The following is a 14,066-nucleotide window of genomic DNA, read 5'->3' on the forward strand; positions in this document are numbered from 1 at the left end:
GGACACCCTGTGTAGTCTACGTATACTCGACCGATATCTGAATCCAATTTTGTCGAAAACAAAACCTCCGCGCAATCTTATTATCCTTGGTTTTCGTCTTATTTCCAGCCATGGAATCCAACTGACCCAATTTCTACCACGAATTACGAAACACCCTGTATATTTAGAGTAGATCGTGTTCAAAATCTTCGTAACGAGTCTGACACGATACCGCGATAAAAGCGAACAGGAAAACCTGCGTTAATCTTAAAAGGGTGTTTCACCTTCGGAAACGAGAAAGTATCGAAAGCCGATTGCATAACGCCCGCATTAAAGTTCTCCGGGAACTTGCAAAAGTTTCGAACGGTTAAGATCTCCCATCGGGAATAGTTCAAAGAAGGATTTGCCCGACGTCGTCTCCGATGTTCACATTTGTAGTCGGAACAGAATCGGATCTCCCGGAGAACAAGTCGAGACACCAGTTTCGCGGAATCTGCCATCGCGGAACCGGAGAGAATGCACATCGAAGATGCATCTAACGAAAGCATCGCCCCGTTGAATTCACTAAGATCAGTTTGTCATAAATGAGTTGATAGATTCTATTGAACGCAACCACGAGTTACCGCGCTCAATCTTAATTATTATACATGTCATGTTAATTATTATACATGTCATCAACTACATTATGATTATAAATTCTTTTTCATTATTCTTTCGATTCGCATGAACAGTTTTCTCTTTCATATTCTCTATGAAATTTTCTTCCAACTTCTGCACAACTTTCGCCAAATTTTTAATAATTTTGAATAATAAACAGGCGTCCATTTTTGTTCATCGCAATGTTTCTACTTGTTAAATGTCAAATAATATGTGACAATCTGGTATAAAAACATATGGGGGGATGTAGGATTGGCCTCAAAATATTCTGAAAATCTTGAAATTTGAGAATTTTGTGTTTGTTCTTGTTTTTATTAAAATTATAATTTAAATAGCTAATGGTCACTACTTTTTACGCACGGCGAGTATACTCGTCATGACACAAAATACTGCCACTTCTCTATGACGAGTATACTCGTCGTGGCACAAAATACTACTACTTCTCCATGACGAATATACTCGTCGTGACACAAAATATTGCCACTTCTCCAAGACGAGTATATTCGTCATGACACAAAATACTACCACTTCTCTATGACAAGTATACTCGTCGTGACACAGAATATTGCCACTTCTCCATGACGAATATATTCGTCATGACACAAAATACTGCCACATCTCCATGACGAGCATATTCGTCGCGACACAAAATACTGGCACTTCTTCAAAACAAGTATACTCGTCATGACGCAAAGTAGTGCCACTTCTCCATGACGAATATACTCGTCATGACACAAAATACTACCACTTCTCCAAAACGAGTATACTCGTCAAACACAGCTAACTGGTAAAACGGCGCGAAATTTAACCCTTTCGCTACGGGCGGGTTCTCCACCGCGGTACTCCCGCTGAACGGAGCGCCACGACATCACTGCACGCTACGCGACGCCGATCGTCAGCGGGAGTACCGCGGCGGAGAACCCAAGCTGCTTGAATGTTTTCGTACGAAAAAATTTCTCTCCAAAGGGTATTTATAAATAAAGGGTATTTCAGGATATTTATAACGTCTTAGCATGCGCTCTTTAATTTACAGTATGAGAGGAAATAACATTATGCAATATAATGCATCTTATGGAAGGCTACTATAGTGGCCCATAGTACCTCAGTGGCATCTTATGAAAGGCCACTATAGTGGCCCGTAGTACCTCAGTGGCATCATACGAAAGGCCACTATAGTGGCCCGTAGTACCTCAGTGACATCTTATGGAGGGCCACTATAGTGGCCCGTAGTAGCAAAAGGGTTAAAAGTGACGCACAAAAATTGAAATCCTTTATTCGTCCCTGACTGTATTTTCCTGTCGATTATGACAGAATCGGTCAAATTCGACGACCTTATCTCGATCTAAAATTTCCGGCGAACGGAAACTCGATGCACTCCGTAAGAAGAAAAAGAACTCCGAGTGCGTGGATAGAATCGCGGAGAACGATCGCACAGGTGAGACGCGTTTTTCGGCCGATCCGACGCAACATCGGCGAACCGGCCGGGGCCGCTCTTCATTCGGCCGCACGCTTCCGCGCGCAGATGAAACGTACCGGGACGAATAAACGGCGGCGAACAAACCGAGTTAAAAGGGGCAACCCGGATTCCACTGGAAAGGGACCGCGATCCAATTACCCCGTTTCCGGCGTTTGCCCGCCCGCGGCAACGGTCAAAACTCGCTTCAGCTTTTGCAGCGAGAGTCGTCGTCGGTCGTCGGCCGTGGCCAGATTCCGCGCGGATACACCCTCGAATTATCTCGCGCGTTCTAATCCATCCGGCGCGACGTTTCGGCTATTGTTCCGTCGGCCAGCCACCGCCTACAAATAAATTCGTGGCTACGAGGAAACACGCCGCGAGTCGTGATTTCTAAACATTTAACCAGTTAGCTGTGTTTGACGAGTATACTCGTCATGGATAGGCGGCAGTAATTTGTGTCACGTCCAGTATACAGTAATGCCTCTCTAATTGACGCTCAGATTGTCCACAAAAATGGACAATTTTGGAAGAGAAAATACGATTGTTCGAGCCTTGTTGCTCGTTTTTTATGGTTATCGATTATCAACAACTATAAAGACGAGTCGAATAATCGTATCTCCTCTTCCCAAATTGTCCATTTCTGTGCACAACCTGAGCGTCAGTAAGGGAGACATTATTGTACTCGTCGTGCGAGAAAGCAGTGACCATTGGCTATTTAAATTGATTTTAGTGAAAACATATTCTCAAATTTCAAGATGTTTAGAATATTTTGTGGCCAATCCTACACGAAGGTGTTTACATTGTTATAAACATAAAATTAGAAAAGAATCGCGATATTGATGTTCGACGCGCGAAGTGCCATTGCAGCAATTTGAATTTTTAGCTTTTGTAGTGTTTCATTTTTCCTGCGTTTTTCGTTTGTTATGCATGTAGTATATGTTAACGTTAAGCGAATAAGTAAATGTCAGTAATAAAATTGTTAATTTCATAAAATAAAATTTTTGGTCCAATATTTGAACAGCGACGCTTACTCTGTGTTTGACGAGTATACTCGTCATGGATTGGCGGCAGTAATTTGTGTCACGTCCAGTATACAGTAATGTCTCTCTAGTTGACGCTCAGATTGTCCACAAAAATGGACAATTTTGGAAGAGAAAATACGATTGTTCGAGCCTTGTTGCTCGTTTTTTATGGTTATCGATTATCAACAACTATAAAGACGAGTCGAATAATCGTATCTCCTCTTCCCAAATTGACCATTTCTGTGCACAACCTGAGCGTCAGTAAGGGAGACATTATTGTACTCGTCGTGCGAGAAAGCAGTGACCATTGGCTATTTAAATTGATTTTAGTGAAAACATATTCTCAAATTTCAAGATGTTTAGAATATTTTGTGGCCAATCCTACACGAAGGTGTTTACATTGTTATAAACATAAAATTAGAAAAGAATCGCGATATTGATGTTCGACGCGCGAAGTGCCATTGCAGCAATTTGAATTTTTAGCTTTTGTAGTGTTTCATTTTTCCTGCGTTTTTCGTTTGTTATGCATGTAGTATATGTTAACGTTAAGCGAATAAGTAAATGTCAGTAATAAAATTGTTAATTTCATAAAATAAAATTTTTGGTCCAATATTTTAACAGCGACGCTTACTCTGTGTTTGACGAGTATACTCGTCATCGCTTGATTCTCGCGACATATAAAGGCGCGCGCTCTGAAAAAGAGGCGCCACAGCTAACTGGTTAAAAGGGACACCACCCTAACTAACACATAACCTACCTTAACATAACCCTAACTGTTAAAAAAAACTCGGTTTTGTTTTTGTTTTGATTTTCTTGAAGTTTCAGGTGTTTAGAATGTTACGTCGAAGCGATATTTCGAGATTCGAACGTTTAGCGACTGAAAGTGAAGTTGAAAGTATCTTATCTCATCAGAGGAGAAAAGTTACCTTGAAACTTCTTTGTTTCTCTCGAAACTAAATTTTTCAACCTGGCCGTCACAAAATTTCCGGAGCTAAGCATCCGATTTACTTGAAATTTGATGCTGTTATCTTGTACAGAGTATTCTATTAAATCGAGTCATAAATCACTTCCGTTTTGTTTATCAGTTTTTGTTATTTGTTTTGTTTTCTTTATTTATGTTTGTTTTGTTCGTTTGTTCCGGCGACTCGTAGCGGTTAGATAAGAACAATAGATTCTACCTGGCCGCATCGGAAGTTGTTTATGGCTCGATCTAATATAATATAGCGTACGATTTTTTGTATATGTTGATTTTGTAATTTATTATAAGCATTCCAAGTTGATTCTTTTTGTATAAAAACGGGTATGTTTTTTTTTAACTGGGTTGAAGATTCTTCTCTCTTTCGATCTTTCATATATTCATTAGCGTGTTCCATGCGGTTAACTCATTAAGTATGAAATGCATACTTTACTCTATATAATTTTACTATAAAATCTATGCGTTTCATACTTAATGACCTAATAGAATATGAATGAGTTATCTGGTCCCTGAACTATAAAATTATTATTCTCTCACTGCGACAAAGGAGTATCCCGTCGAACGATGAAGTTATTATCGGACTGCGGATTTCTACGCAAAATAAAAATTGTCTGCATCGATTCCAAGATACAGAAACTAAGTAGCAAGATCGTTCTTTCTTTAATCATTTGAACAGAATGGAAATAATACATTGACAGTTCAAAATTCTTTTAATCTGCTTACTATTTTCAAACTCTTTTAATCGTTTCACTATTTTCAAATTTGTTTAATCTTTTTACTATTTTCAAATTCTTTTAATCATTTCACTATTTCCAAATTCGTTTAATCATTTCACTATTTTCAAATTCGTTTAATCGTTTTACTATATTTTCAAATTCTATTAATCTTTTTACTGTTTTAAAAGTCTTTTAATCTTCTTACTATTTTAAAATTCTTTCAATCTTTCTACTGTTTTAAAATTCTTTCAATCCTCTTACTATCTTAAAATTCTTTTAGTTTTTCCACTATCCTAACATTCTTTCAATCTTTTTACTGTTTCAAAGTTCTTTTAATCTATTTACTATTATATATATATATATATGTGTGTGTGTGTGTGTGTGTGTGTGTGTGTGTGTGTGTGTGTATTTTATGCATTAATGGAAAAATTGGGTATATGTGTGTGTGTGTGTGTGTGTGTGTGTGTGTGTGTGTGTGTGTGTGTGTGTGTGTATTTTATGCATTAATGGAAAAATTGGGTGTATATATATATGTGTGTGTGTGTGTGTGTGTGTGTGTGTGTGTGTGTGTGTGTGTGTGTGTGTGTGTATTTTATGCATTAATGGAAAAATTGGGTATATATATATATAAAATTGGGTATATATATATACACCCAATTTTTCCATGAATGCATAAAATCCACAATCCAGTTATTACAAAAATCAAGATTACTTGAAAATCTCGATATTTTCAAGAATGCCGATATTCCGCAGAGATCTTAACTTTTATAATAACTTCATTACAGAATCTCGATATTCACGACTGCCAGGATACATTCGTCTCGTCTCGTCTCAAGCATCGGGATCTCGATATTTCCGAGACCGTGTACACCTCTAATACGGATCGCAAAGGGACGGCCCATCGGGTCAATGATATTCGCATAAATTGAGAGATCCCAATACCCTGCTAATGTTCCCGTCGCAAAACGCGAAGCCTTTGAAGTGCTGGGAAAGCATTGTTCCGGGAACGCGCCACGTTCTCCGGAGTACAATACTCTGTGAAATGATTTTAACGGACATCAAAAGAGTATCCGGCTCGTTCCGGGGCGCACTTCGAACGGAACGCGAACCGCCCTCGATGGGATTAAAATACCACGATATAACAGAAGTTCAATTTCGCGATTGCGACCGGTTACACGATACGTACTCCACAAATTCGTCGTCGAACTTCTGGAACGGCCAACTTCGCCGATAATCGGGCCGTGCATGTGCCCCATAACGTTTATTAAATATTGACCGGCGGAAACTTCGTGCAACTAGTAACGACGCGAAATATTTCCAGAGCCGAAGAGGAAAGGTTCGTGCGGCAACAACACATCTCGCGAACTTCGGCCGAATGTCCCTCCCGTCGCTCAATAATAACCTTTTATGCGCTGCAGCCACTTTAAACTTCCACTTTCGTGCGACCGCTTCTGCGGGCCGGTTGCGTTCAGATTTTTCAAATTGAAACGATCCAAGGCAAGTGCATGCAAATAAATAACGAACTTGCGACCAGCCTGTTACGAAGCTGCGCAACGAATAACGCGGAACGAATTGCTTTAACGATCGACGATTCAAAGGCGAATTTAAGGGTTGCTTCGGTCTTGGCCGTATTTCATGCACGATCGACTCTGCGAATATCTTTGTGCGAATGAAAAATTGAATCGATTGCAGAACAAACGAACCGAGTACAGTTTTATTTGTTTTCGTCTCATTATTTTAATAAGCCGAAATATCTATAATCTGTAATTCGACTGCTGTCATTCATATTGTCTGTTTGTATTGTTGCGTCCAGAGACAAGGGCCATAAAAAGGTCCCACCACTGGGGAAACCCTCTCAGGCCCCAACAAGGGTCAAGGCAGACACCCCCCTCCAAGGGGTGATTCATGCCTTGACCAATAATAAACAATCTACCTCCATCCACGGGTGCTCTTCCACGACTTTCCAGCGTTGGAAGAGCATTCTTCCACCAGCGCTCGCAAAGAGTACAACACAAAAAATAAAGTTCTCTAAGACTACTAGAGACCCTTCCATGTCATTAATTTGCCGTAGGAAGCGCGAATCGAGCGTACAATAGTTCGGTCGCGCATGTACGTTAGGCAACTAACCGAACGTACGGACAAAACATGTATGTCGAGGTTATTATGTAATTTGTTACACATATCTTCGTAGGTATTGTTGGCTTCGGGTATCCTTGATTTAGTTATAAGGGTGACCCAGAGTATCGTCGACGGTCTCGGAGATATTTGACTAGATCGATTTAAATGGGCCACCCTGTATATCTCAGATGTATTAGGCACTTAGGATATGTCGCTAATAATCCTGTATAGGGTTACGCAGAATTCGATAAAAAATATATTGAAATTAGTACATCAACATTCTTAGTTTCTTTCAATCATTTCAATGTTTTCAATTTCACCTATCGATTTTTATATATTAAGTCTACCAGAAAGTTCTGTCCGATAGTGTCACTTCAAGTTACAATCCATATGCACATGTTGATTTGAGACATATATGACTATCTCTCTTTATCATTGCATTTACACGCATGTACTCTCCTAAATAAACTGAAACAAAGATGTCTCATGTCATTATTAAGGGAGACGCGATCGTGAAAACATGGCTACCGATGATAATGCCAGACCACGTGCTGCTTTGGCGACTCGTCAGAAAATCGCAGAACCAGGCTGGGAAATCCTGTCGCATCCACCATACTCCCCAGACCTAGCACCCTCCGATTATCACTTGTTTCTCTCCTTGCAAAACTTTTTACAGGAAAAAAAATTCAAAACTGAAGCTGATGTCAACCAAGCACCAGTCGAGTTCTTCGCCTCTAAAAATAAATCATTTTTTAAAAATGGCATTTACAAGTTGCCATCGCGCTGGCAAGAAGTCATAAGTAACGATGGAAAGTATATTCTACAATAAATATTATTAAACGTATGAAAATTGTGTTATATTTCAATTCAAAAACGGACAGAACTTTTCGGTAGACCTAATATATACAATACATAACATTTTCTACATCTAAACGACTTGAATTTTTATTTAGATGATAGAGCGACCAGTCTACGAGACCATAACAAGAATGCTTTTTCTTTTTAATTTTGCTATTGCTTAGAATGACAGAAGAAAATAGAACTTTCTTATCTGAGCCTATGACAAAAATTACAAAAATGCGTCTCGTAGATTATATTACTTTTGTATAAGCTAAAACAAAAAGGTTGAAAAACGAGAACTTTTTACTTTGTTTCGTTACTCCAAATGATAACAGATACCAGTTCCTCTATTATCTAAAAAAAAATTCAAATCGTTTAGAGTGCAGTTTGAGCAAAGTTATTGCGTTTTAAAATGTGTCCGAATATTAACACGTTCCGTGCCGAGCTTTTTTTACTCGAATCTTCACACTTTGATATTTTACTAAAACTTGATGTATTACGTGCAATTATTAATTCTCGTACACATAACAACGTAACAAAAACTTATCAACGCCCATTCTTGCGGTGGAAATTGATTCTTCGGTTCTAAATTTCTTGTAAACAATTTGTTCAGTTCACTAAGTAAACATGCAAGCGTGTACCATCGATGGTACACGTGGCACGGAACGTGTTAATGGGAGCCATTGTATAAACTCTCGACGAGCGACATACGCGAAGAAACAATCTCTTCCATTCTCGTCATCTAATATCCGCGATCCAGATTTCGATCGACGGGCGAAACTTTTCGTGAATGTGTCTCGCGTAGTTTTGCTCGAAGTATTGTTCCAGCAAACTTGTACATAGATCCAAGAGCGGTAAGATCGAGTATCGGCCTGCTCGACCGAGCACCGTATATTTCAAGATATAGGAGGCGCGTCAGAGTTATCGGTGAAGCATTCGAAGTTAACAGGAAGCTGAAAAATATCGGGAAGTATACGAAGTTAACAGGAAGCTGAAAAGCCGAGTGACCTTGCGGCGACGAACGCTGCTTTCCGCGGCGCTCGTTAAATTTTTCTTCGAGAGAATACCGGTCTCCCCGTTCGTTAGGTTGATAAATCGGAACGAGGCCGCGTCGTCGTGCTTCTTTTTCCAAACAGACCCGTTTCAAGACTTCTCGCGCGCGCGGAAACGAAGGCTCCGGAGCGGTGCGCGAAGCGCTCCGAAATTCCGGCGAGGCGACGCGACGCGGTTTCGCGATGAAAACGCGGCGGGAAACGGAGCTGTGAACAAAAAAGTTGTCGCCGGAAATAATTGCGGATTCGCGAGTTCGACGTCGGCCCCTGTTCCATTGTTCCCCCTTTATTTAAACATTTCTTTTTAGTTTTCATTTCACCCGTTCGCGGGCGTTCCTGGCCCCGTTTCGCTCGATAAACAGAGCCGTCCCACCTCAACGCGGTCGAATAATCGTTGAAACGTCGATAAAAAGGAGGACGATATACGTATGAACTCGATGACGTCGCCGTCGTCGACGCCGCGTCATTATTCGAGAAAAAAAGAAAGGAACCGCGCGAACCGTGTCGAATTATCGCGTGAGAAGTAAACTAAACGATCGGTGTGACCCTCGTCGCAAACTCGGCGATTAGATAGGACAGGTCGACGCATTGGTCGAATACAATTTTATTTGAAAAATATTTCCAATCGATTCTTCGAATGAAATGTTATTCAGAAAATATTTCATATCGAATTTTATTCGAAAAATATTTCATGTAAAATTTTATTCGAAAAATATCTCACATAAAATTTTATTCAAAAAATATCTCACATAAAATTTTATTCAAAAAATATTTCATATCAAATTTTATTCGAAATATATTTCATGTAAAATTTTATTCAAAAAATATCTCACATAAAATTTTATTCAAAAAATATCTCACATAAAATTTTATTCAAAATATATTTCATATAAAATTTTATTCGAAAAATATTTCATATCAAATTTTATTCAAAAAATATCTCACATAAAATTTTATTCGAAATATAATATAAATAATATAATATAATATAATATAATATAATATAATAATATAATATAAAATTTTATAAAAAAAATATTTCGCATCGATTCTTCGAATAAAATTCTGTTCGAAAAATATTTGAAATAGAATTTAATTCGCGTAATATTACGAATCAATTCGAATACAATTTTATCGCAGAAATATTTGGAACGATATTTCATGCCAATGAATTCTTCGAAATATTTTTCGAATTAAATTTTATTCAAAGAATTTATTCGAAGAATGCCCAGCTCTGTTTCAGGGTGCATTCATAACGAATTCACGCGGCCAATTAACGTATGCATGCGCAGGTGAATTGAATTCTCGGTGTACGAACATTGCGTCACTCGAATGTTTAACATTATAACTCCTGTTCTACATTTAATATTTAGATTAAATCGCGATACGTGCTACTAATTAGGTATTCCGTGTTTACCGCTGGCCGAGTGCAAGTATCGCGCAACTTTGCTATTTTGAAACGCGAGGTTCTCGTTATCGGACCAATATTGATTCCAATATTCAGAAAATGTCTGGATCTAATTCTGTCACGGTTACGGCATAAATTAGATTGTAAAAAGCGAATCGATTTTATGCATAATCTTTGTTCGATTGCGTAACATTTACCGAGGCATTCAATCGTTTTCTTCGTTTCAATTTGTTCGCGATTATATTGCCGCTTTAACAACTGCGATACTTTTCTCGTCAGACCTGCTCTTTATTATTTAGAACGGGTATGGCGGTGCAAGAACAATTGTTTACTAGGCCGTACATTGTATGCACTAGGCGCGGACTAATTCCGGTCAGCAAAAGATTTACTTCAATAAAAGATTGAATACAGTTTAATTGTACCAGAACTTGGTTCGATTCATATTTCAACAAATTAAACATTCGCTTGCATGAACTCCAGCAATTGTCATTAACATGCAGATTCCGGATCTTTAACACTAGAATTACCAAATCAGTCAAAATGACTGATTTTTCATTTTCCCTTTTGCAATTCTTGATATTATAAAAATGTTCCAATGAGAAATTTTTAGAAGAACTTGTTTATTAAAGCATTTATTATAATAGAAATCGTACATAAGTTTAAATATATCTAATCTTGCCACTGTTATAAAATAATAAACATTGGTCACGTTTAAGGCTCGGTAAGTCTTATGTTAAATAAAAATTGTCGAAATCAATTGCAAGAAACAGAAGTTAGATTCCAGTGCATTTACAGTTTCGTATTTAACTTATTCATTTCAACATTTCCTTGAGTTATTAACGCTAAACCTAGTATACCGGTCATTTTAACCGGTTTCAGATTGCTCATTGTAAAATTGTTGAGATCGCAACGATTCTTTCACAGAAAATGTTCGAATAAATTTCTCTTAACTAAAGCAATTAGACTGCGAATTTATTGTAAAAATTAAGTAGACGAAATTTAAGACGAAAATTTTGAAAATTTAACATTGCCTATGTATTATTTTCAACTTACTAAGATGATTAAAGAAAGAAAGAAACTCTCAGTGATGAAGAAAAACTTTTTATTTTATAATAGAAGTGGTGAAATTTCTAAATAAATTCTGTGTTGTCATTCTTATAGAACAACGTTAGATTTAGTCTTTATTGACAAAATAAAAATAATTGAATAAATATTGACTAAATATAATATATTATATTTAGTTAATATAATTTATTATATTTATAATATATTATATTTAGTTAATATAATTTATTATATTTATAATATATTATATTTAGTTAATATAATTTATTATATTTATAATATATTATATTTAGTTAATATAATTTATTATATTATATTATTATATTATAACATATATTTTATATAATAAAAATATTGGCTAAAAATAAAAAACAGAATTTTGTATTCCCTCTTAAATCACCGGAATACACATTCCTATTTTACAGGATGTTACTAAAAATTGTCATCACGAGTCAGATCCGTCCAATTGATTCAGAGAACGAATAGTCTAATAATAAGACACCCCCCTGTGTTCCGGTACCAGAAATACGACCTTCCACAAACATGGAATATGGAATAACAGGATTTTGAAACGCGACCGCGTCCACGCCGATAAAAATGCAAACACACGTCAGGCAAATATTTGACAGGCAGAATTATCGTCGCTAATCCGGGACACCTGATCGTGTCCGCCATCAACGAGACCCGCGAAAACATTCGACTGACATTCTGTTTTGCCCTATACAGTGCATACCGGCGCGCACCACAGACAATGCACTCGTGACCTTTGCAAGAGCAAGTGAAATCTTTTAACCGATTGATTTTTCGATCGCATATCCTCGAAGACCGAGGGCGAAGGAAACTGACCTACGAATTCTGCTACGTGCTGATGAATGCTGCGTCGTTTACGCTAATTACAGGTGTCCGGATACAGAGCCGTAAACCTATGCCGTTGGTCTAGTAGCTGTTTGAGCCGTTTATTTCGAAAGTGGCATAAGTCACTTTGTTTTTAAGTCGATATATTTAAGGGTTTGCGTTTTAACACGTTTAAAAATATGGATGCTAACTTTCGAGAAGATTTACTTGTATTTGTTATCTCAGGATACTGGTGTTTTTCTCAGTATAAATAATTTCGTATAAACATTAAAAAGATCACCACTTTTCATTACGGTGAAGTGACTTATGCCACTTTCAAAATAAACGGCTTGTTTATCTAATGGAACCCGAGCGATCTCACTGTTAAAACAATTTCTACTTGTCAAAATGTCTCTGTACGTGGATTTGCTAAACAGTAATCAAAGCGAAATCACAGTGCTCCGATTTATGTTATTTGTATTACGTTGGCTTTAGTTCGAATTTATTTTGAACAGTGCAAATATAAATACTTTTTGATAGTCGTAAACCTTGCGTATGTAACCATGAATATAATATAATGATATATAATATATATAATGATATAATACAATGAATGAATATAATATAACCACGAATCTAATGGGACCTGACTGATCTCATTGTTAAAACAGTTTCTACTTGATTAAATATTTCTATACGCAGATTTGATAAGTGGTAGTAGTAAAACGTTCATTTCGCTCCCTTTTCACCCCCCGTAAAGGGGGGTGTACATTCTTATTTCTATATGTAAAATTTACAAATTTACAAATCTCCTAAATTTGATAAATAGTAAAAGTTATGTGTCACTGTATTCCAATTAATATTATTTGCATGGTCTTAGTTTTACTTTGGATTTATTTTGAACCACTGCAAGCACCCCCTGTGAAAGGGGGTGTACATTTTTATTTATATATGTAAAATTTACAAATTTACAAATCTCCTAAATTTGGTAAATAGTAAATGTTATGTCACTGTATTCCAATTGATATTATTCGCATAGTCTTAGTTTTACTTTGGATTTATTTTGAACCACTGCAAGCACCCCCTGTAAAAGGGGGTGTACATCTTTATTTATATATGTAAAATTTACAAATTTACAAATCTCCTAAATTTGATAAATAGTAAAAGTTATGTCACCGTATCCCAATTAATATTATTCGCATAGTCTTAGTTTTACTTTGAATTTATTTTGATCCACTGCAAGCATACATAAATACTTTTTCGTCGGAAACAAATGCGTATAATGACCACCAAAGTGAAATCAGAACCTAGAAAAATACATCAACAGGGATGACAGTTTAAATTGTATACTTTAAATTGCAGACAGCAATAATAAACTTGAAACCAGCAAAATATTCACAAAGCGAAACGTAAACGAAAAGTAAACACGGTGACAAGTGCGAAAGTAGCAGAAGAAATTTCGCATCGACTAAGGCGACCAAGGATAAATTGAATGAATGAAAAATCGTAAAGGTTACTGAAAGATGCAGTCAAACACGAACGACGAGTTTACTCGTCTCCCCTCGGTCGAAAGGTTAAGGGGACAACAACTAATCAGCAAAAGTGTCCGATACAATTCGAAGACGCTTCTCGGCCTTCGAGTACTACGGTAATAGTTCAAACAGCGCGCGACCTACATACTTATCGTACCATTTAACACGCTAAATCCCCATGTAACGAGCAAACGCTGGTATTAAAGAAATTTCTTCGGAGTTCCGACAAAGTTCATTCCGTGACCTTTCAAGGAATTCTATATGGGTCAGAAGCGACCCTGTTCCGCGTATCGGCCGTCGGTGGCCTGAGACAGACGACCAGTCAATGAGTCAATATATACCGGTATATCATATCTAACGCAACTCGCGCGAGTCTGCACGGTGACCTTGAACGTGCACAGCACGAACAAG

The 14,066-nt window shown here is 37.3% G+C and overlaps 1 protein-coding gene across 1 annotated transcript in view; it reads right to left on the reverse strand.

The window, feature by feature from the left end:
- LOC117227620 (uncharacterized) overlaps positions 1-14,066 on the reverse strand; it is a 159,209-nt gene that overhangs the window by 143,463 nt on the left and 1,680 nt on the right. The gene's annotated exons all lie outside the window — the stretch shown is intronic.

The sequence above is a fragment of the Megalopta genalis genome, chromosome 1 (genome assembly GCF_051020955.1).
Source record: "Megalopta genalis isolate 19385.01 chromosome 1, iyMegGena1_principal, whole genome shotgun sequence".
Lineage (NCBI taxonomy): Eukaryota > Metazoa > Arthropoda > Insecta > Hymenoptera > Halictidae > Megalopta > Megalopta genalis.